This window comes from Thamnophis sirtalis, unplaced genomic scaffold (assembly GCF_051295495.1).
Source record: "Thamnophis sirtalis isolate CommonGarterSnake01/CBP01778 unplaced genomic scaffold, rThaSir2_p1.2 scaffold_13, whole genome shotgun sequence".
NCBI classification, from domain to species: domain Eukaryota; kingdom Metazoa; phylum Chordata; class Lepidosauria; order Squamata; family Natricidae; genus Thamnophis; species Thamnophis sirtalis.
Genome location: NW_028261393.1, coordinates 35392409 through 35420047, shown reverse-complemented (window position 1 = coordinate 35420047; position 27639 = coordinate 35392409). Strand labels below are relative to the sequence as shown.

At 45.6% G+C, this 27639-nt stretch overlaps 1 protein-coding gene across 2 annotated transcripts in view; it reads left to right on the top strand.

Moving 5' to 3' along the window:
* Positions 1 to 27639, top strand: part of NEXMIF (neurite extension and migration factor) — a 404259-nt gene that overhangs the window by 72889 nt on the left and 303731 nt on the right. The gene's annotated exons all lie outside the window — the stretch shown is intronic.

Genomic DNA, 27639 nt, shown 5'->3' with positions numbered 1-27639 from the left:
CCAAAGGATGGAGAAATCATCACCACCACCTGGCTTTAAATCCAGGCTCACTCCATGTTTCCTTGATTGGCTGCTTATCTTTCTCCACCAGTGCTTGAGGCCGCAGCCTTTCCTTGGTGGGCTTCTTGCAACCAGAGTCAAATTTCTTGGCTAAAATGGCAAGAGGGATGGTCTTTGATACCAAAATAAGAAAGGCCAATCCACATGTGGCATCAATCAAAATAGAGGTAGTCCTTGACTTATGGCTACAATTGAGCCCAAAATTTCTGATGTTAAGTGAGACTCTTGTTAAGTGAGTATTGCCCCATTTTACGACCTTTCTTGCCACAGTTGTTAAGTGAACCACTGCTGCTGATCAGTCAGTAAGTGAATGGCTTCCCCATTGACTTTGAAGGTCGCAAAAACAGATCAGGTGAGTCTAGGACACAGCAATGGTCATAAGTATGAACCAGTTACCAAGCATCTGAATTTTGATCATGTGATCATGAGGAGGCTCCAAAGGTCGTAACAGTGAAAAATGACCATAAGTCTCTTTTTTCAGTGCCGTTGTAACTTTGAAAGGTCACTAAGTGAACCGTTGTAAGTCAAGGAGTATCTGCAATTTTTTAGGTGGTCTTCATTCACCTGCTGCCTTCTGCAGTGAGCAGTCAAAGTTACAGTGAGGCTAAAAAAGCTCCCCGCTTTGTGATCAAGCTTTGCATTTACGACCATTGCAATGTCTCTTAGTCGCATGATGGCCATTCATGCGTTTCACAGCTGCTTTGTGAGAAGCAAAGAAAAGTGAAGGTGGGAGTGAAATCCTAAGTCACGGATGCATGATTTTCGTTCACAACTGCATCACTTACCAACTCAGATGCCAGGCCCAATCACTGTCATTAAGTGAGGACTATCTGTAAAAATACCTGGAGACTACATTTACTGACAACTGTGATGGTCGAGACAGGCTTTAAAAATGGCCTCACTAGAAAGTGGGCAGCTTTCTGATTTTGAGAAATGCTGATCCTGCTACCCCACCTTCATTTCTGAGGGGTATGAAATGTGAAACGCAGATGATCCGATCGGTTGGGAACGATGAGTTTGGCCCTGGGAGAAAAATCACATTGAAGGAACAGATCAGTTTGCTGTGTATATCCATCCATGGTTCTTCAGTGGGATGTGGAATTGTTCGTTTGTTCTCGGTAATGCAAGAGGAGAATGAGTACAAATCTCTAGTTCAGCCCCCTCCCCCCAAAAAGGAATTTTTTTTTAATTGTTTGTTTGATACTTAATAGAGGAACCGAGCTGTATATTAAGAGACATTAAGGCTTCCACTCATTTATGGTACACATGTTTGATAGCTCTGTTGGTTTACACGCACATTATAATTTTCCCAGCATGACAATATTGCTAGCGAATAAATAAATTCGCCAATCAAAACCATTGACAGCTTTAGCATACAGTCTTGTTGTTGACAACTTTATTTTTCCCTTTTGCCATTGGAGTAATATTTGGCAGTTTGCATCTATCCAAGGGGACTCTTCTGACAAGATGAATTTGGTAAAATTAGGTTTTGATCTATAATAATTTAAAGCAAAACAAAAATCACCCCCACCTTCCCCAACATATCTTGGCTCAGCTGCGAAAGAGGCTGCTGGAGTGAAATCTGTTGTATTTGCAGGGACTCCAGCTACACCTTTGTCTGAATCACAATTTCCCTTCCTCTTTCTGCTTGCCCGGTCTTTTCTGCAAAGGATCTAGTCCTCATTGGCAGCACAGTCATTTAAGGTGCTTCGACTAAAAATACGGTATACAGGTAGTCCTTGAGTTACAAGGGCACTGAAAAAAGTGATTTATGACCGTTTTTCACACTTACGACCATTCAGATGTTCAGACGCTTGGCAAGGGACTCACATTTCTGACGGTCACAGTGTTCTGGGGTCACGTGATGCCCTGTGGCGACCTTCCGACAAGCAAAGTCCACCAGGGAAGCCAGATCAGTGATTCATTTAACAACCATGCCAAGAAAGGTTGTAAAAAGGGGAAAAAACTCTGTTAACAAATGTCTCAGCGGCAGAGATTTTGGGCTCAATTGTCGTCGTAAGTTGAGGATTATCTGTAAGTGGCTGGAATCATTTAAGGCTCAATTGTCTTGGAGGGAGATTTTTACCTAAGCATCTCTCCCAGATTTCAGCTCCATCCATTTCTTTCTCCTTGCCTGTTTTTAGTCTTTGGGGTTTCAAAGGCTGCTTCTATGTGGTGCCAAGGGCTCCCAAGCTGGGATGCAAAATTTTATTTGTAAAAAAAAAAAAAAAAAAAAAAACCCTCCACCCCAAAATACCAGAGCCGGATGTTACAAAATTGCTCAGGTTCTTATTAGAGAATGTGCTGAACGCAGGGGTGAGATGCTGCCGGTTTTAATGCCGCTTTGCAACATGTACATGCGCAGAACAATTTACAGTGAACTGTGCATGCGCAATCACTAAAATCCAACATGGCGGCGACATCAGCGGCAGTGAGGCAACCAGTTCAGGGATGTGTCAGGCCTGGGTTGCTGCCGGTTCTGTGACCCAGGCCTGAATTCCACTATCGGTTTGGCCGAATTGGCAGCAACCCCCCTCTGGCTGAACATGACTTGAAGTGCAAAATCAGCTGGGTCTAGTGGTTAGGCTAGAGACCAGGAAATGGTGAGTTCTAGTTCGGCCTTAGGCATGAAATCCATGGGGGTGACTTTGGATCAATCCTCCTCTCTTGGCTCAACCCACCTCACAGAATGGTTGTTGTGGGGAAAATAGCATGAGAAAGGGAGATATATTTGTTGCCTTGAATTATTTATAAAAATAATAACCTTGTGGAATAAAAATAATTTAAAAAATTGCAGGGATAATGGAACAGAATAGCATGTCTGATTTCTGCTCCCTGGTAGAGAAGATTGGTGAGCAGAAAAGGATTGTTTTTTAAAAATTTACATGGAAAGCACAGGAATGAAGAAATTACACAGAAAACTGAAAGGGTGCTTCCTTGTTCTCCCCACTTTTGTGGTGTCCGCTTATTATCACAATTCCAGCACGGCTGATGACATGTTAGAGTGGCTGTCATATGCCAGAGTTGCATTTTTCAAAACCTGCCCTTCCGTGCCTCATACATGCCAGGAACTTTGGGGAGATTTTAAGGATATCTGCAGTTGAGTGAGAAAATTTGAACTAGGATCTCCCTGTTCTGGCTCTGGTTTGGGAATGTCCGTATTGGGAATCGTCCAATGTCTGTAGCCAGATCTTATTCTTTGGGGTTCAAATACTCTACCAGGAATTGAACTCATAGCTGTTCACACCCGCAATGTCCCTTATATAGTATATAGAATCTGTCAGAATGGTATTTAGAACCCCCTACTTTAAGGTGTCTGAAATCTTAAGGGAAGGTGGCAGGGGTGAAATCCAGCAGACTCTGATAGGTTCTGGAGAATTGGCATTGGAAATTTTGAGTAGTTTGGAGAACCAGCAAATGCCACCTCTGGCTGGCCCAAGAGTGGGGAGGGAATGGGGATTTTGCAGTATCCTTTCCCTGCCATGCCCGCCAAGCCTCCCCACGCCCACCAAGCCACACCACAGAACCAGTAGTAAAAAAAAATTAAATTTCACCACTGGAAGTTGGACTGTGTATATCATTCTGGAAGTCATAACATCTGTAATCTGCACAGTTGCACACCTGTCATCTTCATGAAGCAGGAAGGAGATCTAGGTAGAACTTGTAAGAAGCGTCCTGTCCTCAGTGGAATAAGCAGTGAAAGACAGTTTTATGAAGAAGTGAGATTGGTACACGACACCTTTATCAATGAGTTGAGAGCAAGAAGACTTAAAAGCTCCATGCTAGGTCTTGGTTCTTGTTCCTAAGGGGCCTCTTCTCCCAGGGAGCTCTGCAGTTGAGCTCTCTTACGTTGGTCTGGTCTAAGTTTTTCTTATCTAGGATGGCTTTTTTGGTCTGTTGGTTTCTCTCCAGATCATGGAAGTGGAATTTGCAGGATCCACAGAGATTGAAACATTGGATCCCTTTCAGATTGCCCTCTCTTCTGGGACCTCAGATGCAACCCCTTATGCGCTTCCTCTTACGATTCTCTTGACCAGAAAAACCTGGTGTCTCCAACTGCAAGTGTGACAGAAGGATAGAATAGATCTGTTGATCCCTGGTGGTGTCCTGCCCCTGTGGATCTGGGGGTTGCGGCTTGCATGGTGGAGTTTTCATTTCAGTGACTTTGGAAAGATCTGGGGAGTTCCTCACCTCCAGCTGCAGTGTTACAACCTCTGTCATCCCCAGCCATGACTAACCACTGTGGTGAAAGATAGAAGGGTCCCCAAAGTCACACAACCCCCCACCCCCCACCATATTACCATAGCCTGGCCATGGGAGCTACCTACCTACCTACTCACCTACCTACCTATTTACTTATTTGTTTAATAAACTTATATTAAATGCAGAATGTTTCCCTGCAGAAAAGTTATTCATTTATTTATCACAGGGTAGTAAACCTTTTTATACCTACTGCCCACTTTTGTATCTCTGTTAGTAGTAAAATTTTCTAACTGCCCACCGGTTCCACAGTAATGGTGATTTATAAAGTAGGGAAGTCAATTAAATTAAAAAAAGGAAAGTGCTTCAGTATCGGACAAAACCCTTACCGCCCACCATGAAAGCTGGAATGCCCACAAGTGGGCGGTAGGAACCAGGTTGACTACCACCGATTTATCACAATTGAACACTGCCCAGCTCACTGTCAAAGTGATTCTGGACGATTTGCAGAAAGAAATTATAAAAAGAACACAATTAAATAATTGAGTTGAAACCAAAAGAATAAACCAATAAGGGCAGAGTAAAAGGTAGATCTCTTCAAGGTACCAACCACCCCCAGGGTTGCCTGCCACTCTTCCATCCCCCCAAAAGTTACAGAGCCTGACCTTTGATGGAGATTTGTGTTTTTATTGCATCCTTATGGTTGGCTTTTGAAAGCCGCCCAAGACCCTAACAGATCAGGGCAGCCTGTTCATTTCCCATAGTCCACCCACCCATCTCCCACATGGCAGCACCTTTCAAAATGTCCAAAGAGACTTCCTGGCAGGGTGGATTGATTTAAATTAACTCAATTTAAATCATAATTTTTAAAGAGCAACTGTCATCTCCCACAACAGAGGCTCCTCCTCTGAACCGCTGTTGACTCACTGACAGTCCCATTCACTTTAATGGGACGGCTGGTGATGCGGCAGGGACAGAAGAAGGTGAGTGGATGCTGCCATGATGGATCTGAAACGACAGGTGCTCTTTAAATTGAAGGACTCATTCTTGCTGGCAGTTTGAATTTTTAATATTATTATTTGCAAACAAAATGAAGGTTTCCTATTTAGTTTGCAAAGCTTGGATTCATTGAATGAGTTTACCAAAAATGTAAATATTGCAAATATACAACTTCATGCTACACAACTAAGCTCCATTTCATGATGAATAAATTAAATTATTAATATATCTCAAATAGAGAGCTATCTTTAGATAGATTTTTACTCCAAAAACATTTTATTAAAATGAATTTGATAAAAATGAAAAAAATCTGATTTAAATAAAAACAAATCCTATTTTTTAAAGAAAAATCATCGCTTTTTATCCACCCTGTTTCCTGGAAAGGACAGCTTGAAATCTCCTCCCCATATTGGCCCCCAATGCCAGCCTGTGGGAGTCTTTCCCGAGGTGTGGGCAGTCCTTGCTTCCTGGGTCTTGCCTGCCTGCCTGGCACCCAGTTGCTCCCTTTGCAGCCAATGATCCTTAAACAATGTCGTGAGGATTATAGAATGACATCATTGTGTGGACAAATGGAACAGGCATGGAAGCATTTGGGTGACCTCATCATAAATGTGCCCCCACCCCTAATGCACGGCCATTCTTCTGAACTTGCTTTTTGGGGGATGGGGTGGGGAATACAGTTCCTTCTGGAGAAACGAGCAGAGGCAGTTGGGAAGAGATGCTTATGTAGTACCAGCTTTAATTTTAGCACCTGCAAATCTTCATGCATGAGCAACGGAAGCTGTTAATTACACAGGAGTCAGGTCTATAAAATTAGTTGTCTAAAACATTTACTGAAGAGAACACAAGCTCTCTTTGAGTGAAGTATTTCTCCTCCGAGCTTCCGTGGGCCCATCTGGGATTCACAGGAGGACCTCCTTCCCTGGGTGAGCAGGCTGGTGCCTATCTGCCTGCCTACCAGGATGAAATTCCACCTTGCTGCAAAAAAAGAAAGAGATAACCTCGGCTGGGTCCAGAGTGCCGCCTGTGCCAGCTCATAGTTTCACTCCCTTGGCTGGCAGGAGTCTCTGCCTTGTCTTCAGAACTCTGGACTTCAAGGGAGTGGATCCAAAAGATATTGGCCACAATGCCGAAGCAAAATTCCCTGCCCTTTTAGGTCTATTATGATGCAAGGTGCCATTGTGACCCTTCCCCCGGGAACAATTCCCCGATGTCAGGCGCTCCTTTCTGAGACAGGATATTGCCCGAGAGTGAACTGGGGTGGAATCTGACCAGGTTGCTTGCCTTGCAGATGGTGGGGGTGATAGTTGGGAAGCCCAATTGTCCAAAAGTGTACAGGAGTACAGGAAAGCCTGTACTCTACAGACATATGGGGAGTCCTCGACTTACAACTCCTTGTTTAATGGCCTTTCAAAGTTACAATGGTACTGAAAAAAGTAATACATGACCATTTTCCACACTTAAAACAACCACTGCAGCATCTCCATGGTCACCTGCTTTGCATTCAGATGCTTAAATCCTGACTCATATTTATGACCATTCCAGTGTCCCAAGGTCATATGCTACCTTTTGACCTTCTGACAAACAAAGTCAATAGGGAAGCCAGATACACTTAACAACCGTATTACCAACTTAACAACTGCAGTGATTCACTTAACAACTGTGGCACAAAAGGTCATGAAAATGGGGCAAAACACTGAACAACTCTCTTGCTTATCAACAGAAATTATGGGTTCAATTGTGGTCCTAAGTCGAGGACTACCTGTACTTTTTAAGTCTTTGAGTTTCAATTTTCCAGCTCTGCAGTTTTAATTTTTACTTTGGAATCTGATGGTTCCATAGGCTCAAAATAAAAAGAAAACGGTGTGATTAAATCCCTCCCCCCCAATATCTTCCTATGGGAGGTTGAGATGGGGATGATGCTAAGCAGGGTTTTAGAAATGGGGTGGGGGGGGAGTAATGAAAATTACAGTGGATGCTTAATTGTTTCTGTTTGGGGGAAAGAACCAAATCAAAAGAAAAACCTGTTCAAAAACTCCTGTTTTTGGAAACACTTTCATTAAGTCTGCTTTCAGTCCAGAGTTTGCGCACTTTCTGGTTCTGAAGGGGCAGAAAATACATGGCTGGACAAAGAACCAAACCTGGCAAGAAAAAGAAAACCAGTTTGCTTTTGTGTGAGTGCCAAAAGTGGTAGAACAAAGACTTTGGTCGTGAAAATTTTTTCTTTGGCCATTGCAGGGGCTGCTGGGTACATTTAAGGAAGCGGCTCTTTCACAACCTCTTGCTTTCTTTTGGAGTCCTGCCTTTAAATATTTGCTTTGGGGCTGGAACAATAGTTTTAGATTCTCTGGAAACGATGAAAGCCTTGGGGTTGGCTGCTGGCGGAAGATGCCCTTCCAGTAGCTTTTGGTTTCTGTCTGACCCGCAGCGCCTGCTTGAAGGGAACGGCTGAAGAAATGTTTGGAACCTGAGAAGGAGGGCAACAATTTTGCTCCTTTCCTAGAAATGCCCCAGGAAGGAGGCAACCTGGGCACTGGCAGTTTGCAGTGTCATTCCCTGTGTATTTACAAGGTTGCAGGTTGGAACAAAATCAAAACCAGCAAGGATTATAACGTTTTGGTGTGTATTTTAGCCTGCTTCACACAACATGCCAAGAGGTGCTTTGTAAACCAGGGTTTATGGCTTGATGCTGTCCCAACCCACTCAATCAATCACCTGTGGTGAAATATAATCTGAAGTTTAGGTTAGCCCACAGAGCCAACTGGGATTCTGTGGAATGTTAGTCAGATCTAAGCATGACTAAGGCTGAACATAACATAACAAAACTTGATTGCTTTTCCATTGATCTGCTTCCCAGTTGTCTGCCTTATGTAGTCATGATTTTGATTCTAATATATTTGCTATGGTTTCTGTTATTATAAATGGTTAATTTTGCACTTAATTTGAATGCAAAACCATGGCTCAAATAAGGGATAAAACTACTTGTAGATGGTGGGGGTGATAGTTGGGAAGCCCAATTGTCCAAAAGTGTACAGGAAAGCCTGTACTCTACAGACATATGGGGAGTCCTCGACTTACAACTCCTTGTTTAATGCCCTTCCAGATGTGCTCCGTCATCCCTTTAACCATGCTGGCAGGGACTGTTAGGGCCCTGTTGTTCACAACGTTTATTTGCTGTACATTCCACCACAATCTCATTGTGCTGATTAAATGAACATTTTTAAATTTAGTCAAGGCGAGAGTAGAAATGTTAAAACCAGTGGAATGTTAGCTGTTCCTCATTGCTAGAAACGGGACTGATTTTAGTGGGCACATCTGGATGATCTGGTCTGGCCCCAGAGGTTAAGCTATATCAATTTACAGTTCTTGGATGGCAGACAAACAATCCCAAAGACAAAGTTGGGTATTGAATTCTGCACCAGAGTGTTGTTTGGTTTCAGGTAGTCCAGTGTTTCTCAACCTTGGCAACTCTAAGATGTGTGGACTTCAACTCTCAGAATTCTCAGCCAGAAAGAATTCAAGACTGAAAACACAAGTTGGATGTAGTTGGATGTATGAATAGCAATAGACCTAGGAGTTAGACTTATATACGGCTTCACTGTGCTTTCCAGCCCTCTCTAAGCAGTTTACAGAGTCAGCCTTTTGCCCCCAACAATCTGGCTCCTCATTTTACCAACTTCAGAAGGAAGGAAGGCTGAGTCAACCTTGAGCTGGTCAGGATCAGACCCCCGGCAATAGGCAGAGTTAGCCTGCAATACTGCATTCTAACCACTGTGCCACCACAGTTCAGTGGTGTGTGGTGTGAAGCCAGACATAGTGTTTATAAAGCCATGGTGGCACAGTGGTTAGAGTGCAATACTGCAGGCTACTTCTGCTGACCGTCGGCTGCCTGCAATTTGGCAGTTCAAATCACACCAGGCTCAAGATTGACTCATCCTTCCATCCTTCCAAGGTGGATCAAATGAGGACCCAGATTGTTGGGGGGCAAGAGGCTGACTCTGTAAACCAATTAGAGAGGGCTGTAAAGCAGTGGTGAAATTCATTTTTTTTTTACTACCGGTTCTGTGGGTGTGGCTTGGTGGGCATTGCAGGGAAAGAATACTGCAAAATCTCCATTCCCTTCCCACTCTGGGGCCAGCCAGAGGTGGCATTTGCCGGTTCTCCGAACTACTCAAAATTTTCGCTACTGTTTCTCCAGAACCTGTCAGAACCTGCTGGATTTCACCCCTGCTGTAAAGCACTGTAAAGCGGTATATAAGTCTAAGTGCTACTACTATTGCTAAATGAAGTGAGTTATGCTTTATTCATGAAATGGTCATTGGCCAAGAACTGGCTTAGTGTGAATGTGAAGCCAGCTTCCTCCCCCACCGGTTTACAAAAACCATGTCATTTTTGTCTGTCATTGTGATCTTTTTGACCTCACCCTGCAGGCACCCTGGATGGGACAATGCAGGCTCTGGAGATCCAAACCCACTGGCTCTCCTCATCCCCCCCCCCCCCCGGTAGGTGGAAGGTTAATAATTTGACAGGCTTTCTGAAGAATGATGGACTCAGTCTGTGATGCCTGGAGCTCCTTTGCAGCCAAACAGCAATGGGAATTGGGTTCCATGTTAATAACCTTATTCCTAATTAAAATTTATTGAATACAGAGAATGTGCTAAGTGCTTAACAAAGCCCGAGTCAAATGCCGCTGTGCACCATTTCCCTCCAAGACGGAGATAAATAGACAGAGGTGAGCTTTAAGAAAGAATTAGCAGGCAGCAGCTAAGGCAGTGCCGGACAGCAAGCAGAAACCTTTCCCCTAAGAAGGTAAAGTATGAAACATTTATGCCCAGAGGAGGGAGCCAATCTTTTGTTTTCAGATTTCCCTCTCTGGGTGTTGCCTCTTTTTTTGAGTGCCATCACTGACATTTGAAAACACGAACTCAGTGTGGGACTGTGGGGGTCCAGCAGTGGCTTCATTGCTGGTGTCTGCATGTTTGGTGGTCCAGAACACAAAGCCACAACTGGTGGTCCAGCTTTTAACAGGGCTGGAAGGGACCTTCCAGGTCTTCTAGTTCAAGAAGTGACCAGGTAGAAAGGTTTAAAGGAAAAAGGCATAGAGGTAGGCTTCAGGCAGTTTGGACTTTACTTCCCCATCACCCAAGGTTAGCGGCCAGGAATTAGTGGTCCAGGAACCAGGCTCTGCAAAAGATGATGCCAGGAGAGGTTCTATAACGGGACCTCCAGCTTTTGTTGTCTACTAGAACTCCCAAACCTCCTGCTTTGTTCAAGGGGCAGCTCTTAGTTGACTTTGGCTGAGCACCAATCATGCTAATCAGGGCTGCATTAGGTTGAAGAGCATTAGGAAATCCTAAAAAGGTTGGACTGAAATTTAAAGATACATCCCAACATAAGGTCAAGTTATGCCAGCTCCACGTTGCTGTCAAGAAAACAACATAGCATTCTTTGTGAAATCAATAGGAATTGAGCTGGACTTGAGGGAGAGTTTAACATCCACTGACTGGAAACTCCACCAAAGGGAAACTTTAGTTTTGTGTTAAAAATCAAATGAAGCATCTCCGCCACCCCCCTCCCAATGGTATATGAGAAAGACCTTGAGATCAGAGAAGAGAGGGCATGGTCCACAGCTGCCCAATAGATGGAGAAAGAGGCTCAGAGCCTCCCCCACCCCTCTGTCAGCTTCTCAGGCTGTAAATGGTGAGAGATTTATACTTTCAGACTTGCAAGATTGATGTCAGCTTTGCCAGGTAGATTAGATAGGAAACATTACCAGATAAGATACTTCTACTGTATTTTGAAGCTTCATTAACAGAAACTTACAAGTCTGAAATCTCCCAGCATCTCCTCTACAGCGTGAGAAGCTGGGACCCCTTTACACCCCGCTTCGGATCCTCTTTCTCCACCCCTTATAGAGCTGCAGGTTAAGCCCTCTTATCTGACCATTCTCTAGCCAGCACTTCTTCACCCTCACTCCCAAGGTCTTTCTCACATACCATCACACTTCCTACAATCTCTGTCAATTCATTTAGCGACCATTCAAAGTTACACCAGTGCTAAAAAAAATGAATGCACAGTCCTAGAAGATCTGGCCACCACAGCAGCCCCACAGTCACATGAATTCGATCCAGGAAATAAATGTCTGGTTCACAATTACATCCCAATGAGTTCTGGTCACAAATGGCCATTTGCAACCCTCCTTGTTGTCTTCCCACAAGGAATATCAATAAGGAGGCCAAGAGGGAAAGTTGCAAGTTCCTCCCACTGCCTTTTCTCCTGAGGAGCCTCTACAGCAGTGTTGATGAACCTTCTTGGCACCGAGTGCCGAAACGGGAGCATGCATGTATGCGGGGAAGCAGCAAAAAGCAGAAGAGCAGCTCCCTGGCACTCTCGCGCATCGGGAAGCTGAGCTTCTGGTTTCCACCACCTAGTCTTCCGGTTTCTGGCGTCCATGCATGTGCAAAGACCAGCTGGCCGGCAGGCATGTGCAAACCAGAAACCAGAAGTTCAGTTTCCTGGCACTCTCATGCGCACCTGGAGAAGCTGCTCTTCCAGTTTCCAGCACTCCAGTGCACGTGAAGACCAGCTTGACAACGTGGATACGTGCACCGGAACCCAGAAGAGCAATAGGTGTTGGCTGGCATGCTGGAAAAATAACTCTGTGTTCCACTTCCGGTATGCGTGCCATCGGTTTGCCGTCATTGCTCTACAGGCGTTATCTCCCCATTGCCCACACTCCATAATGCACACCCACTCGCAGAATCCCCCTCACCATCCCATGCTTCCTAGTGCCTGCCTGCAGTGGCCCCCAGGGTGTCCGCACACACTCCATGCCCCTTGCCTGGGATTCCTGCCTCCTCCCTTAACAACCTGCAATCCTTGCTTAATGACGGTAACGAAGACTGCCGGGATTGTCCTCACTAAATGATGCAGTCATGTGATACTCTTTTCAGCCTGATTGCTTAGCGATCAGAATTCCAGTCCCGATTGCTGTCGTAACCTGAGGACTACCTGTAGTTCCTCTAGCTGCATTTCTACATTTCACTCTGTGGTGTAGGGCGGGGTTGGATGTTGCCAAATTTTACTGTTTGAAACCCTATTTTCTAGCTACCTATCCCCCAAAGGGGAAGGGGTTTCTGGTCCATGCAATGATGTCTTTCCCCCTTCCCTGTTCTTTCACAGGAAGAGGGAGGGAGGGAGAAGAGAAAAGAAAGCTTGCAGGTGAAAGTCACAGAGAAGTCCAAGGGACAGAGGTTGCTTGGTCTGATTTTGACTCCCGTGGCTCAATGAGGAAGGGATGGTTGTTTGAGGCATCACCTCCTTCCTGTTCCCAGCATTTGACAGGAGTCTGTCCCCAAATCACCTGTATAGCCCAAAAAGACTTCCCTGTTTTATTCAGGCAGTCCAGCTGAAAGCGAAACAGCATCAAAAGGCTTCTTGGCATAGGTTATGAAATTGAAATGGGCAAATGGTGGGATCTATGGAGTAAGACCATTAAACTTACAACATCTACTGCATTCAAAGAAAACATATACAAGATGGTTTATAGGTGGCACTTCCCCCCAACGAGGTTAGCTAAGATGTTTCCTGGGTTATCTCCATTGTGTTGGAAATGTGGAAGAAAGGATGGCACATTCTACCATATTTGGTGGTCCTGTACTGAGGCCACGAAATATTGGAAAAGGATTAAAAATGGTTAAAAGAGGTTACCGGGGCAAACATTGAATGGAGACCTGAGAACCTGTTACTAAGCATCAAACCAGATAACATAAGCAGTTCAATATGGCATTTGAGCCTGCATATAATTGTGGCCGCAAGAATAACCTATGCACAATTTTGGAAATCCACCACTATACCGCCGGAAGATGCTTTAATTAAAAAGATCTATGAATGTGCAGAAATGGACAGAATGACGGGTTGGCTGAGGGACAAAGGAGAAACAGAACACTATCTTAGCTGGAACCTATGGTATATGTGGGCGACTAGGAGAACAGCAGGGACTTAAAATGGGGAAAGTTAACATAGGTACCGTAATAGATCCCTGAATCTTGCAATGAGAAGATGTGGCTTAGAGACCTAATAATGAGGAAAGAAAGAAAAACTGGGCTGTGAATGACTGTCACCGTGGGGGGGGGGAGGGGGGGTTGTATGTTTAAAACGGCATTTGTATCTGTATGTTTTACTTTATATTGTTATGTATGATTTGTCTTGCTTATGTCGTTGTATTTATGTCGCTGTATTTTTCTTCCTGTTTTTTAAAGGTAATAATGTTTAATAAAAATTATATTTAAAAAAAAAAAGGCTTCTTGGCAGAAAAACAAATTCTTCAGCTTAGAAAAACCACCAGGGTGCATTTTTTTCAGTTTTGCTTTTTGATTATTTTCATAGCCGTTTTATTCTGTGCTTATCACTTTAATGTTTTTGTTGATAGGTATGCTTTTAGTTCTGTTTTTCCTTTGCCTGCGAAGGAAAATTAATTGATTTTGGGGGGGGGGGGCAGAAAGTATCAATCAAGTAAATAAAATATATTAGACGTAATAAATTTTGGTCTTTTATGTATCAATCATGGAAATGCAAAATGAACAATTATGGCTCTTTCATGCATCAGGTTACCTGTGTGCGATTCTATCTGAGGACAAATGTTTCTGCCTGCAACAACTGGTCTGTCACAGTTTTTCATTTCAACAAAGTCTAAATTTTCAGAACTTGCCATTTTTCAGGTCTTACAAAAGATTTCTGACATGCATTTTAATCCTGATATGCTTGAAATATTTTGATTACATATACATCATTTTCATATTGTGGCTTCCAAAAGACACTTCTCTTCTTCCTAAGAAGACTCTAGTGTTTTCAGTGCATGTTTTAACTTACAGACAAGTGTGAATTCTCTTTGGAGGATTAAAAAAATGGCACTTTTGATCTTGGTAAACGGATCAACACAGATTGATTTCCTATGTCACCTGAATCCCTGTTTTTCCCTTCTGTGATTTTCAGTTTTATAAAACAGATGGTTTATCATCTAAAGTTTTGTTGGCTTGTATTTCTTTCCTTTGCTGAGTAATTATATGGAAGTGCTAGAATTTAATTTACGGAAAACTATGGTATTGGACTCTTTATTTCTTAGCTTCCAGAATAGTGAAGAATAAGTATGCAATAACATAATAATGGGTGTTCTTATCAACATTGTTCCGTTATGGTGTATAACAATTGGAGAGGAACTGTAGAGAGCTGTGGGGGCTCAGTAGTTAGAATGCAGTACAGGTAGTCCTTGACTTACAACTGTTCATTTAGTGACCATTCAAAGTTACGACAGCACTGAAAAATGACTTATGACCGTTTTTTACACTTACGACCACTGCAGCATCTCCTGGTCACATGATCAAAATCCTGATGCTTGGCAACTGGTTTATATTTATGACAGCCGCAGTGTCCCTTGGTCACGTGATCCCCTTTTGAAACCTTCTGACAAGCAAAGTCAATGGGGAAGCCAGATTCACTTAACAACCGTGTTACTAACTTAATTAATTACAGTGATTCACTGCAACTGTGTGACTAATTTATTAACTGCAGTGATTCACTGAAAAATGATGGCAAGAAAGGTTGCAAAATGGGACAAAACTCGGCTAACAAAAGTCTCACTTAGCAACATAAATTTTGGTCTCAGTTGTGGTCGTAAGTCGAGGACCTGCTGTATCTCAAAGAATGAAAGGAGGGCGGTTCCATAGGTAAAAGAAAATGGGGTGAGGCTAGCAATCCTGGCCCTGCTGTTTCCAGCTGCTGAAAGGACAGCATTGTGTCTCTGTGCTTGGGGCAGCATCTGAGTTGGAGAAAGGCTTATAGCAGAGGTGCCTGCAAGATGTGAGCAATAAACACAGCGACCACAACAGTGTGAACAAAACTCTGCCAGATTTTCTATGCAGCACAACTTCAGTCCTTCAATCCACAATCTTTAATTTTATGTTGTACATAAAAATAAATGAAGCTGATTGACAAGGATGACTGTGGGGCCTTGGGGCTCTCTGAGCTTGGCTGTTTTCTTTCAGACGTTTCATGACCCAACTAGGCAACATCATCAGTGCTAGAAGGGAGTTGTGAACTTTGCTTTCTGTTTATGTACCAGGGGTTTGCCCTGTCGTTGTTGGATGCCAGAGATGGAGCTCCAATCACACTGTCACAATTGCCCTTTTGACTTTCTTCATCACATCCTATGGATAGCCCTGTCCAATAGCGATATATAATTACTCACAATCGCTGCCATTGCTTTGCGCATTATGTGAAGCCATAGTTTGCAGCCAAATTAGGAACAGATGCCACAAACCATTGCTTACAAGTTCACATCTCATGTTAAACCCAAAGTAGAAAGCCAGGTGGGTTGGTGGGCCTCTCCCTCACCCTTGCAGGAGGGAGGGTGTTAATTGACTGGGGTGAGAGTAAAACGTGCCCCCCTAAGTAACTGAGGGGCTTGGAGGGTGTTACCTTGGGGTAAGTGCCTCTTTTATGAACCAGCTGCTAAACTGGTTTTGTTATTCAGATCCTCCCGCAATGAAAGACAAACCTGGATCTGATGTTGTGAAGGGAAAGCAAGGCGGTGGGGGGAATAATTAATGGAGTGAAAATGAACAAGTCAGATAGAGTCTTTTATCCTTCATAGAGGAAGCAGTTAAAGGTCAATCCCATTCTTTGTACGCTTTCTGCTTAATATTTCCAGGGGCTTTTCCATCAAGGTATTAATTAAATGAGAACAAAGGCCCTCCATTTCTCACTCTCTCCCCCCTCTTTCCCCCCTCTCATTCTCTCTCTCTCTCTTTCTCTCTCATTCTCTCTCTCTCTCTCTCTCTATCATTCTCATTCTCTCTCTCATTCTCTTTCATTCTCTTTCTCTCATTCTCTTTCATTCTCTCATTCTCTCTCATTCTTGCTCTCTCTCATTCTCATTCTCTTTCTTATTCTCTTTCATTGTATTTCTCTCATTCTCTCTCTCTCACATTCTCTCTCACTCTCTTTCATTCTCTCATTCTCTTTCATTGTATTTCTCTCTCTCTCATTCTCATTCTCTCATTCTTTCATTCTCTCTCTCATTCTCTTTCATTCCCTCTCTCTCTCTATCTCTTTCTTATTCTCTCATTCTATCTCTCATTCTCTCTCATTCTCTCTCTCATTCTCTTTCATTCTCTATCTCTCATTCTCATTCTCTCTTGCTCTTGCTCTCTCACTCGCTCTTTCTTTCTCTCTCATTCTCTCATTCTGTCTCTCATTCTCTTTCATTCTCTCTCGCTCATTCTTTTTCAGTCTCTCTCTCTCTCTCTCTCTCTCTCTCTCTCTCTCTCTCTCTCTCTCTCTTTCCTATTAGAAAATCTGCAAACTTTTTTGAGCTGAAGTTGGGCTTGGTGTGAGGCTTCTCTCCTTCTCAGGAGGCCTCACCGAGATGTACTTCTTTGCAAAATGGCTTTTAATAAACTGGAAAATATGCCATATTTTCTGGGGAACCTTACGCCTCCCTGTAATGACTCCTGTATTACGGTGGCAGAGAAAAGGCAACGGGGCAAAAGGGGGCCAGCAATTACCTTGTCCGTATTTTTGCATAAGAGGCCTTTTTATGCCTCTGCATGATTTAAATGCACTCTCAAGTAGCCAGTTCTCCCCCCTTGGCTGAAAAATGGGGCTCTTGGGAACAGCAACATTCCATTTTAAACTTTTGGGCATTTTATGCACACTTCTGAATTTAGTTTTGATTCGTTAGAAATGTTACTGTGCCAAACAATTACCTAAAAAAGTCTGGAGCCATATAAGGGCATTAACAAAATAATGGAACTTCAGGATTAATCATAATAATAAGTCAGGAAAAGTGTGTAGCATACAGCTTCTGGGTTTCTTTCGAAACTCTTAGCCAGCTGTGGCTGTAAGAGACGTCTGTATTTTCTTCTGGGTAACAGGGTAATGGCTGTTCATATTTAGATACCTATAAAAATCTGATCAGGATAGTACAGCGTGTCTATGGAGATTCTTAGCCATCCAGGTCATGGTTGTCCCAAAGGTATTTTTTCAAGAGGCAAATGGACTTCCTTTGTTTTTCCTTGAAGACGTTTTGCTTTTCCAGGGCGCTGCTCAGGAGAGTCCAAGCAAGGGCCTCTGGTGCTGATTATCCTTAGATTTTTCAATTCAGCTAGCCCAATAGGACGCGCTTTAAGTTTCTCTTCATTTAGTTTATTTGCTTGGACTCTCTTGAGCATTTACTGTGAGTATTTTCAGTTTAGGGGGTGATCAGGCTGAGTGAGTGTAATTAGATTTCTTTAATTCGTTTCTAACTCGCTTTTCGGTTTTCTGGCATCCTGCTTAATTCCCAGGCGCCGCGCGGAATGCAGGCAGCTGCTGGGGCAAGTGCGCAGGTCGGAGTGCCGACGCCAGCGCTGTTGCGATCCTCGCTGGGGAGGGGGAAACCCCTGCTGAGGCTCCTGCGGTTGGCGTCCGTGCCTTTGGTGGCCGGCGTGCAGGTGCGGTGCCTCTGAGCTCCGGATGGTTTGGCGGCAACTTGTAAAGTAATTAGATCTTCCTGTCACCATTTTGGGAGCTATTAGCAGTTTCGGTTTCTGATTTCAACCTCGTGGCAGCTGCCTGCAGCCTGATTCATAGCAGGTGCTGCGAGGAGCCACTCTTTGTCCGGCCTGGCTGGCAATTAGGTGTATTCCTTTCACCTGAGCGGCAAGGATTGGGGTCGCTGGTCACAAGCCTCATTCCTGCAGTGCTGGGAGCTGTTAACGCTTGCACTTTATTCCACCTGCTGGATATTGCTGCTGCAATCCCTTCATGTCTCTTTAGAGCACCTGTTGTTTGCAGGGCTTTTGCAAGGTGGTGAGTGGAGGTAGCCCCTGATTATCTTGGCCCACAGTTTCCTATATGGCTGAGCAGGCTCCCGAGGATTCCACCCAGGCAGTAGATTCCTCCAGGGTTTTCTCCAGGCAGGCTGGTGTGACTGCCAGGGAGGCCATCAGGGGCCCCAAACCATTCTCCAGGCCAGCCCTTAAGCAGGGATCAGGGCCAGACAAGGATGCATTACGCCGTCAAAAGGCCCTTGAAAAGCAATTCTCCAAGGCCCAGCACCAAACGCAGTCCTCCCAATCGGTGTCTCCTGAGGAGCCCGCCATGGAGGTTCCTCTGGCCCAGCCAAGGCCTGTTTCAGAGAGCGAGGATGAGGGCCGGGATTTTTCCCCCACAGCTTCCATGTCTAGGGCAGTATCTCCAGGGGCCTCGATGGTAGATCAGGCTGATCTTTTTGCTTGCTCTTCAGACCTAGATGAAGGCCCTGCTCCGGGTCCCTTGGCTCCTCAACTTCCGTCTTCACGGCCCAAACCCAGTGCTCGGCCCATGGAGGATCTTGGGCCTGATCTTTCAGTGGAAATGCAGGAAGTTATCAACAGGGCCATTTCCTAGGGAATCAAAGCGGGCATGTTGCACAAGGGCAAACGCACCCGCAAGACTAAACACCTAGAGCCCCAGCCAGTTCCCGTGGTTGCTTCTCCCCCACGTCCCCTGCATTCCCCCCACTCCTTCTGGTTCCGAGGCTTCGGACTGGGAGGAGGGGGATGACATTCTGCCTGTTCAGGAGGCTGAATTCTCGGGGGAGGAAGGTGCAGCGGCTCAAAAGCCCTCTTCATCGGGACTATCTAACATTGCAAATTTCAAAACCATTTTGGACAAGGCCAAGCTGGCCAACCGTATGGAGTCCACTCCACCTGTTCAAGCTCCTGCTGAAGATGACTTATCTGGGGATTTGTTTGAGGAACCGGTCTCAGTCCAGGAAATCATTCCTATTCCCAAGATGTTTCTTAATTTGGTTTGGAAGCAATGGGCCCAGCCGGCCCATTGAGAAATCTGAGAATACCTGTCATAAGATGCACCAGGCGGCTGCATGGGCAATTAAGATGTCTACCTCGGCTTCCTTTCTTTCCAGGGCCGCTCTCCTCTGGTTGAGGCAGTTAATGGCGAGGGTTCCAGTTAAGGATACCAAGTTAAGGCAGAAGATTAATAAAATCATGGCTGCCACCGAGTATACTACTGATGCCACCCTCAGTGCGGCTAAGTTCGCTTCTCAGGCCCTGGCTTCGAATGTCACCACCAGGCGTCTCTTATGGCTGAGGCATTGGAATGTGGACATGCGTTCCAAGTGGAAGTTAGTTTCTGCCCCCTTCAAAGGGGTCAAGCTCTTTGGGGAGGTGTTGGATCCAGTCCTAGTGAAAAATAAGGACAAAAAGAAGGTGATGCAGTTGGTTTCTAAGAAATACGATAAGAAGGGCTTTTACTCCACAGGAGGTAGTCCTTTCGGAACTCGGAACCTTCTTCCAGTTCTGCTCAGTCGCATCGCGCATTCAACCAGCAGACGGACAGGTCCCAGGACCGTCAGTCCTTTCGGGATAGAGGTTGCCAACCGTATTACTCCAGATGCCCCTTTTGGGGGGTATCTGGCTCCCGCCCTTTCAGAAAGTATAAGTGACTATCAGGAATCAGCTTCCATAGGAGGGCAGCTCCAATTGTTTCACGCCCAGTGGGAGCAGGTCACGTCAGACCAGTGGGTATTACAAATGATCCGACTGGGTCTCACCCTAGAATTCCTCTCTCTTCCTCCCTGTCATTTCATCAGGTGTCCCGTTCCCTCGTGCCCTGTCAAAAGATCCCTCATGGAACAGGAAATAAGACATCTCAGGGAGATCAGGGCCATAGAGCCGGTACTTCCTGGTCAGGAGGGGACAAGGTTCTATTCCATCCTGTTTCTGGTCCCCAAAAACTCCGGAGGGTGGAGGGGGATCCTAGATTTAAAACAGCTAAATTATCATATCACCTATCGGAGGTTCAAGATGCAGTCCCTCCAGTCGATCCTGGGCTGCATCAGGCCGGGGGACATCTTAACCTCCATAGACCTAAAAGAGGCCTACCTCCACGTACCCATCCGCAAAGCCCACCGCAGATACCTGAGGTTCACTTACGCCGGTCAGCACTACCAGTACCGGGCCATGCCATTCGGCCTGTCATCGGCCCCCAGGACGTTCACCAAGGTCCTCGCAGCAGTGGTGGCGTTTCTCAGGTCACGACCAGTAAGGCTGCACTGCTATTTAGACGATGTGCTCATCCAGTCATCATCGGGTGGTTGAGGATCTGCAGTACACTATGCAGGTTCTCTGGAGTCATGGCTTTTCCATCAACTTGGAAAAGAGCCATCTTCACCCCTCCACCAGGGTTCAGCATCTAGGGGCCGTCATCGACACCGTCGCCTGCCAGATCTTCCTATCACCAGAGAGGGTGGAGAACCTCAGGAAGATGGCCATACAGGTACGGCGGTCTCCTCGTGCCAAGATCATACTGCTGTTACAGCTCCTGGCAAGATGATATCGTGCCTATCTATCATTCCGTGGGCACATCTTCACTCTTGTCCCCTCCAGTGGCTCCTGCTGCCCTATCAAAGGGCCAACGAGAGCAGCTCATAGAGGCTCGTTCTGATCTCCGTGAAGGTGCGTCGCTCGCTCGGATGGTTGTTGTCTCCTGCCCTGAAGAAGGGGTCTTGTTCAAGGAGCTGACCCGACTCACCATTACGACAGATGCCAGTCTGTACGGTTGGGGGGCCCACTTCCGCAACCGGATAGCTTAGGGCAGGAGGTCCTCGACCGAGGCATCGCACAGCATCAACTGGTTGGAGCTGAGGGTGGTCCGGTTGGCCCTGCTTCGATTTCAGATGAGCATTCAGGGTCATCACGTGCGGATGCTGATGGACCACATCGTGACAAAGGCGCACATCAACCGCCAGGGGGGCACGCGGTCGAGGTCCTTGATGTTGGAAGCCGACGACCTAGGTTGGTGGGCGGAGCTTCATCTGCTGTCCATACAGGCAGAGCACATCTCCGGCACGGTGAACACCCAGGTGGACTGGCTAAGCAGGGCGACTGTCGATCACTTGGAGTGGTGCCTGCACCCACAGCTGTTCCACAGCATAGTTCAGAGGTTCGGTTGCCCCCAGGTGGACCTGTTCGCAACAGCGGCCAACTCTCATCTTCCCAGGTTCTTCACCAGGTTCCACAACCTGAGGGCCGAGGGGGTAAATGCTCTTCACTGCCCTTGGCCGAAAGAACTGCTCTACTCCTTTCCCCCATTGCCTCTTCTTCCCAGAGTCATCAGGAAGATCCTGGCAGAGGCAGCGGAGATCCTTCTGGTAGCCCCCTTTTGGCCCAGGAGGACCTGGTTTGCCGATCTGGTGAGTCTGTCTGTCCGAGACCCGTGGCGGATTCCTCCCCACAAGATCTCTTTCTGCCAGGGGGCCCTTCTTCATCCAGAGCCCTAGTGGCTACAACTAGCCATTTGGCACTTGAACATCTTTCCACCAAGGTGATCAGTACAATTCAGGCGTCACGTCGTCCTTCCTTGACTTGGATTTACGACGCCACCTGGAGGGCCTTTGTTTCCTGGTGTTCTTCCAGAGGTGTTTCAGCTTCTTCAGCTTCGATTCCTGTCATTCTGGACTTTCTGCAAGACGGCCTTGATAAGGGTTTGGCGCCTAACACTCTGCGTCATCAGGTTGCCACGCTCTCCACCATCCTGGCCCCTGAGGGTCACCTTTCCCTCGGCCGTCACCCCACCATTCGCAGTTTTCTCAGGGGGGCGACTAACCTGAGTCCCCTGATGATTCACAGATACCCAACTTGGGACCTTAATGTGGTCTTGCAGGCTCTGGTCGAACCGCCGTTCGAGCCTCTCCATTCAGCCAGCTTGAAACATCTGACCTTTAAGACCATTTTTTTCATTGCCATCACCTTGGCTAGACGTATCTCTGTGCTGGCTGCCTTGTCTGTCCATGAGGATTTGTGCTTGTTTCATCAAGACAGGGTGATCCTTTGGCTGGACCCTTCTTTCGTGCCTAAGATTAATTCCTGGTTCCACCGGGCCCAGGAAGTCATCTTCCCTGACTTCTGCCGGCATCCGAGGCATCCTCGCGAGGAGCGCTGGCACAAGCTGGATGTTCGCGTACAGCCAGTTTTCAGCGCTCTGAGTTGTTGTTTGTATCCTTCCAGCCGTCATCTCAGGGCAAGAAGGTCTCCTCGTCTACGATTGGCGGTTGGCTTAGGGCCTGCATAGCTCTCACCCATGTTCTGCAGTCTCGACCGGTACCCAGTCACATCATGGCGCATTCGACCAGAAGTGCTGCCACCACCGCGGCCTGAGCGACGCGGGCTCCCATTGAGGAGATTTGCAGAGTGGCCACATGGACTTCCTTATCTCCATTTGTGCGGAATTATAAGTTGGACAAGTTTGCTTCAGCGGAAGGGGCCTTTGGGAGGCGTGTGCTGCAGGGTATTCATTCCAGCGGAGAGACCCTGTCTGCTTCTGCTTCCCGCCCTAGTGACATTTAGCTTGGGTATGTCCCTTGCTTGGACTCTCCTGAGCAGCACCCTGGAAAAGGACCATTGACTTACCTGAAGGGTCGTTTTCAGGGCGCTGTGAAGGAGAGTCCACCCCACCCTGGGGTCTGGCTCCGCTGTTACTGCATTTGTTTCCTTGGATAATTCAGTTGGACTTGTTCTGGTTGTGTTTCTTGTTGATCCAATGTTGGACTTCTCAGCGCGCAACAGTTCCACGTTTTCATTGAAAAATCTGAGGATAATCAGCACCAGAGGTGTGGCTTAAAGTTTCAATTCAGCTCTGGGCAGTTTGGCTGTATTTAACCCTTGCTTGGCCTCTCCTTCGCAGCGCCCTGAAAACGACCCTTCAGGTAAGTCAATGGTCCTTCTCATCCAAGAAGCTTCTTTAGAACTGATAGATGATGACTAGATTCAGCAATCCATCTGCATTTAAAAGACACAGGCCAGTCTTTTAAAGACAGCAAAGTCCACATTTTGGACAGAGGACGGCTGGTTTGAAAGAGGGGTCAAAGAGGCCGTCTATATCAAAATAGCCCTCTCTCAACAGAAGGGGAAGGATAGGACATCATCTATCTCCAGTCTACAACACAGTCCTTTCAGCAGTTCCAAGAAGGCTCCACACCCATTTGCACCACTCGGGTGACCCTGAGGACACAGACAAACCTCCAGGTGGCCTTAAGCACTCACTAAAAGGATGCAAATGACCAACTGTCTGCTAGGAGTATAAATCCTTCCATTCCCCACCATCCAGTCAAAGAAAAATCAGACAGTCCAGTTGCCTCTTGAAAAAGCATTAGTAGTATAAAAATGTTAAACAAAACAGGGCAATATGATTCTGAAATGAATAGTTATGCAACTCATCTGTTGAATTCTTCACCAAATTCTTCAGATCAGTCAAATTCAGAGATGAAATACAGTCTATGTGTCTGCTGCTGAAGTTATTTGCTAAAGAAGAAGGGAGGTTGAATCTTGGGAGACAGTGACTTGGCACCTACCAGCACCTGGTTGACCTTGGCTGATTTTGAGAAAGCTAAGCAAGATGGTTAGTATTTGGACCAGAGGTAATTAGGATAGCCCAGAACCTCAGGCTAGGTTGAGAAGCTGAGAAGATGCTCGAAAAGGAAGGAATGAAAGACAAATGTTGTACTCTTGTCAGCATAAACATGACCATAAAGTCAACAGGAGAAGAGCCCAGCTGAAGAGAAATTTGATCTTCTTTAACCCTTGTGGTGCAGAGGAAACTGCTGTTTGCAATGAATTATTGTCATTCTTTCAACTCTATGAGAAGAAGAAGATGGCATTTACTTTAGACAAATGTAGTTTGTATGCAATAAGCCTGGTGCATTGGGACAACCCTTCTCAGGATTCCTAGCGAAAATGTAGTTCCAGCACATCTGGAGGAGAGACCGGGTGGGAGATATTTGATGTAAAAGAACATAACTCAGCTTAAAACTTCACACCTCTGTCTGGCACTTCTCGTTGCTATTGTTACAAGTCACGTGAGCCTTGCTTCAAGCCAGAGTGAGCCTCGCAAAAATAAACCTCCTTTCTCCCTGCCAACCCTTCCCCTGTGCATTTGTGTACTGACAGTTTCACAACTTTGCTTGCCACATAGTAAGTTTGTGCCGTGTATAGAGATACTGGAAAAATTAACGTCTTTTGTTTTTATTTATTTTCATTTGGACAAATGTAACTCAGGGTCAGATGCAGTGTATCAGCTCTGTCTCTCTTCTCCATAGCCAGCCACTGAGCAGGACAGGGTGGAAGGAAGAGGGTCCCAAAAGATTTCTTGAATCCTGTCAACTTTAAAAGAAGCTAAATCAGGACATAGGATTCTAAATCCTGGAGGTGGAGTGGCCACTTCTAATCCCACCTTCTGCAGGAATCCAAATTAAACCTTCCCTAATTTAGCCTAATGAAGAAAAAAAGGCTTAGAGGTGATCAACTTCCAATACTTAAAAGGGTTGTCATAGGGAAGAGGGGATGGATTTATTCTCCAAAGCACAAGAGGCAAGACAAGAAGTAAAGGTAAAAGGGAGGGAGATTCAACCTGGAAATAAGGAGGATTTTTTTTTGACAGTGAGAACGATTAATCAATGGAACAGCTTGTCTCCTGGAGTTGTGGGTGCTCCATCACTGGAGATATTCAAGAAAAGATTGGATAATTATTTGTCCGGGATGATATAAAAACTCCTGCCCTGGGCAGGAGTTTGGACTAGAGGACCTTCGTGATCCCTTCCGCCCTAGGATTCTATGGTTTTATGAAATGAACAGCTGTCCATCCTCTGCTTGCATTCTCTCAAGTAAACGGAAGCTTTTGGACTAGTGGTTTTAGTGGTCAAATGCCTTTTTTGATCAGAAAGATTTTTATTTAACTTTCCTCTAGAACTTGACTTCAAGTCTCCCTGCAGTTGAGCAACTTTATTCCAGGGAAGAATCTGAAAGGTGTAGAATTGAACATAGAGATAAAATATCCTACTGAAAGACCAACCCATGGACTTCAACTCCCAGAGATCCTCAGCCATAACGTTGCTAAAGTTGGAGACTCCTGCCGTTCTTGTTTTAGGGTCCTCAAAGGATGAGCAGAATTAGATGGTGTCCCTGATGCTGTGATAACCTGGTGCTGTGCAGGATAAATCTTCATAGAATTGTTCCTGGACTAGTTTGGACTCAGGCGACCATTTTATAAATAGCCCCCTGTACTCTCCTTCATTACCAGTGAAGATGGTGGTAACTTATATTGGGAGTATCTTGGTTATAGGTGCGAAATAGTTGGGTCACCTAAATTCTTATAATCCCCCATTTTTTTCTCCTTAATACATCTTGCTGAAGACTCAGGATGAATCAGGTCTGGAAAAAGAATTACATTTGGGTTTACACAGAGGCATAACAGGTCATCTTCAAGGTTTTGAACCGAGTCCGGAAGCCTGCTGGTAAACAACCTAAACAACTACAGTGTGTTATTTTGCAGGAGTAGAATTCATTTGCCTACAGGCTTGCTGCAGATTCCAAAGTCGTCTTGAAAGACAGCCCCAAAACGAGTATGTTGCACTAGTCTAACTTGGTTTACTTCTATAAGCTTCCCAGAGTCACCCTCAGTGAGTTGAGGGTTCATATAGATTCTCTTAATAAATAAAAATGAAGAAATAAAAGGTTTCCTGGCCCAGAGCCAAACATAACAGGTGCCTCATCTGAATCTGGGCGAAGGCTGCCTGGCCAGGCTCTTGCTACTAAGTTAGGAGCCCTGGGTTCAAGAAGACTCCTGCCAAAACCTGGGAAGCAAGAATTGTATTACATTTCATGAATGTCTCTTTAATGCACATCTTGAGGTAAATACAGACTCCTGGAAACTGCAAGAATTGGTTCCCTTCCTCATTTACATTGAGTTCATTAAAGAAGAGCCTAGTTGAATTATATGAATTACTACTTCTCTGCCAGCTTCCCAAGTACAGGTAGCCCTCCAATTACAATCAGAATTGGGGGAAAAATTTCCATTGCTAAGCAAGGCAGTTGTAAGCGAGTTGCACCTGATTTTACAACCTGTTGGCCATGATTGTTAAGCCAATCCCTGCAATTATTAAGTGAATCATGTAGCTGTTAAATCCAGCTTTCCCCATTGTCTCTGCTTGTTGAAAGCTGTCTGGGAAGGTCACAAGTATTGGAACCCTGCTGTCATGTCACCCTTAGATCCATCCATTGTTTCTTGTCCTGCCTTCAGGTGCTTCGGAGAACAGGTTGATCCCCCTCTTTATGGCAGCCCCTCAAATATCGGAAAACTGCTATCATGTCACCCCTGGTCCTTCTCTTCACTAGACTAGCCATGCCCGGTTCCTGCAACCGTTCTTCAATGGTTTTTTGTGTAGACTTTGACTTCCAGAATTCCCCAGTTGGGAGATTCCCCAGGCAGAGTTGAAGTTCACACATCTTCAAGATGCCAAAGTTGAGCATCATTGCAACATAAGGACGTTTAGAGCTAATGTGGGCTGTGTTTCTATTTGGCAGAGGGATTCCTCTAGTTATCGTCAAGCATGTGTCTTGCCCTCTCAGCGTTTCCTTCTTCACCTATCGCTGCTTTGGTCTCCCTTTCCTAGCTAGCCTGAAGGATGGTCATGCATGGAGCAGATCGGCCGCCTGAGTCTTCCATCCATGTCTACGTATTCTGTAAACCCTTGCAAAATTCCTTAAGCATGCCAAGAAAAGAGTAGTCATTGCATTCTTTGCTTCCATGTCTTGCTTGCGTCTCACCCCCTAAAACACCACTAAGGTAATGAGGAGGGAAGCTGCGTACCGCTTTCTGAACGTGTTGTACGCATGAGTAAATGAGGCTCTTTGGAAAGTTGGTTCTTATCTGTCTGATTGATTGGCAGTAAACTGTGCAAGTATCTGCAGATCTAACAATATCTTCCACTCTCCATCTGCTCCTCCACATCTTTCTTTCTTCTAATAGACATTGCAATCCATTCTCAACTTCCCTTATCTAACTTAATCTAACCTGCATAATCTACCTTTGATAATTATCTAAAATGAGATAGAGAGGGGGGGGGGAGAGAGAGGGAGAGAGAAAGAGATAAAGGGATACAGAGAGAGAGGGAAGGAATGAGTGAGGGAGAGAGCCAGAGAGGCAAGGAAATGGAGAGGGGAAGAGGGGAGAGAAGGAGGGAGGGAGAAATAAGAGAGGCAGGGGGAGGGAGGGAAGGAGAGAGGCAGGGTGAGAGAGAAAGAGAGCAAGGAAGATCCCACGGGCACAAAACAAGAACACCTAACTAGGCAACTTTTAAAAACAATAAATACCTTCCATGAATACACTAGCTTCCTATTGGTCTCCGAGCACGATTCAAGGTGTTGGTTATCACCTTTAAAGCCCTACATGGCCTGGGACCCGGATATCTATGAGACCGTCTTCTGCCGCACACCTCCCTAAGACCGATAAGATCACACAGGATGGGCCTTCTCCAGGTGCCATCAGCTGGACAATGCCGAC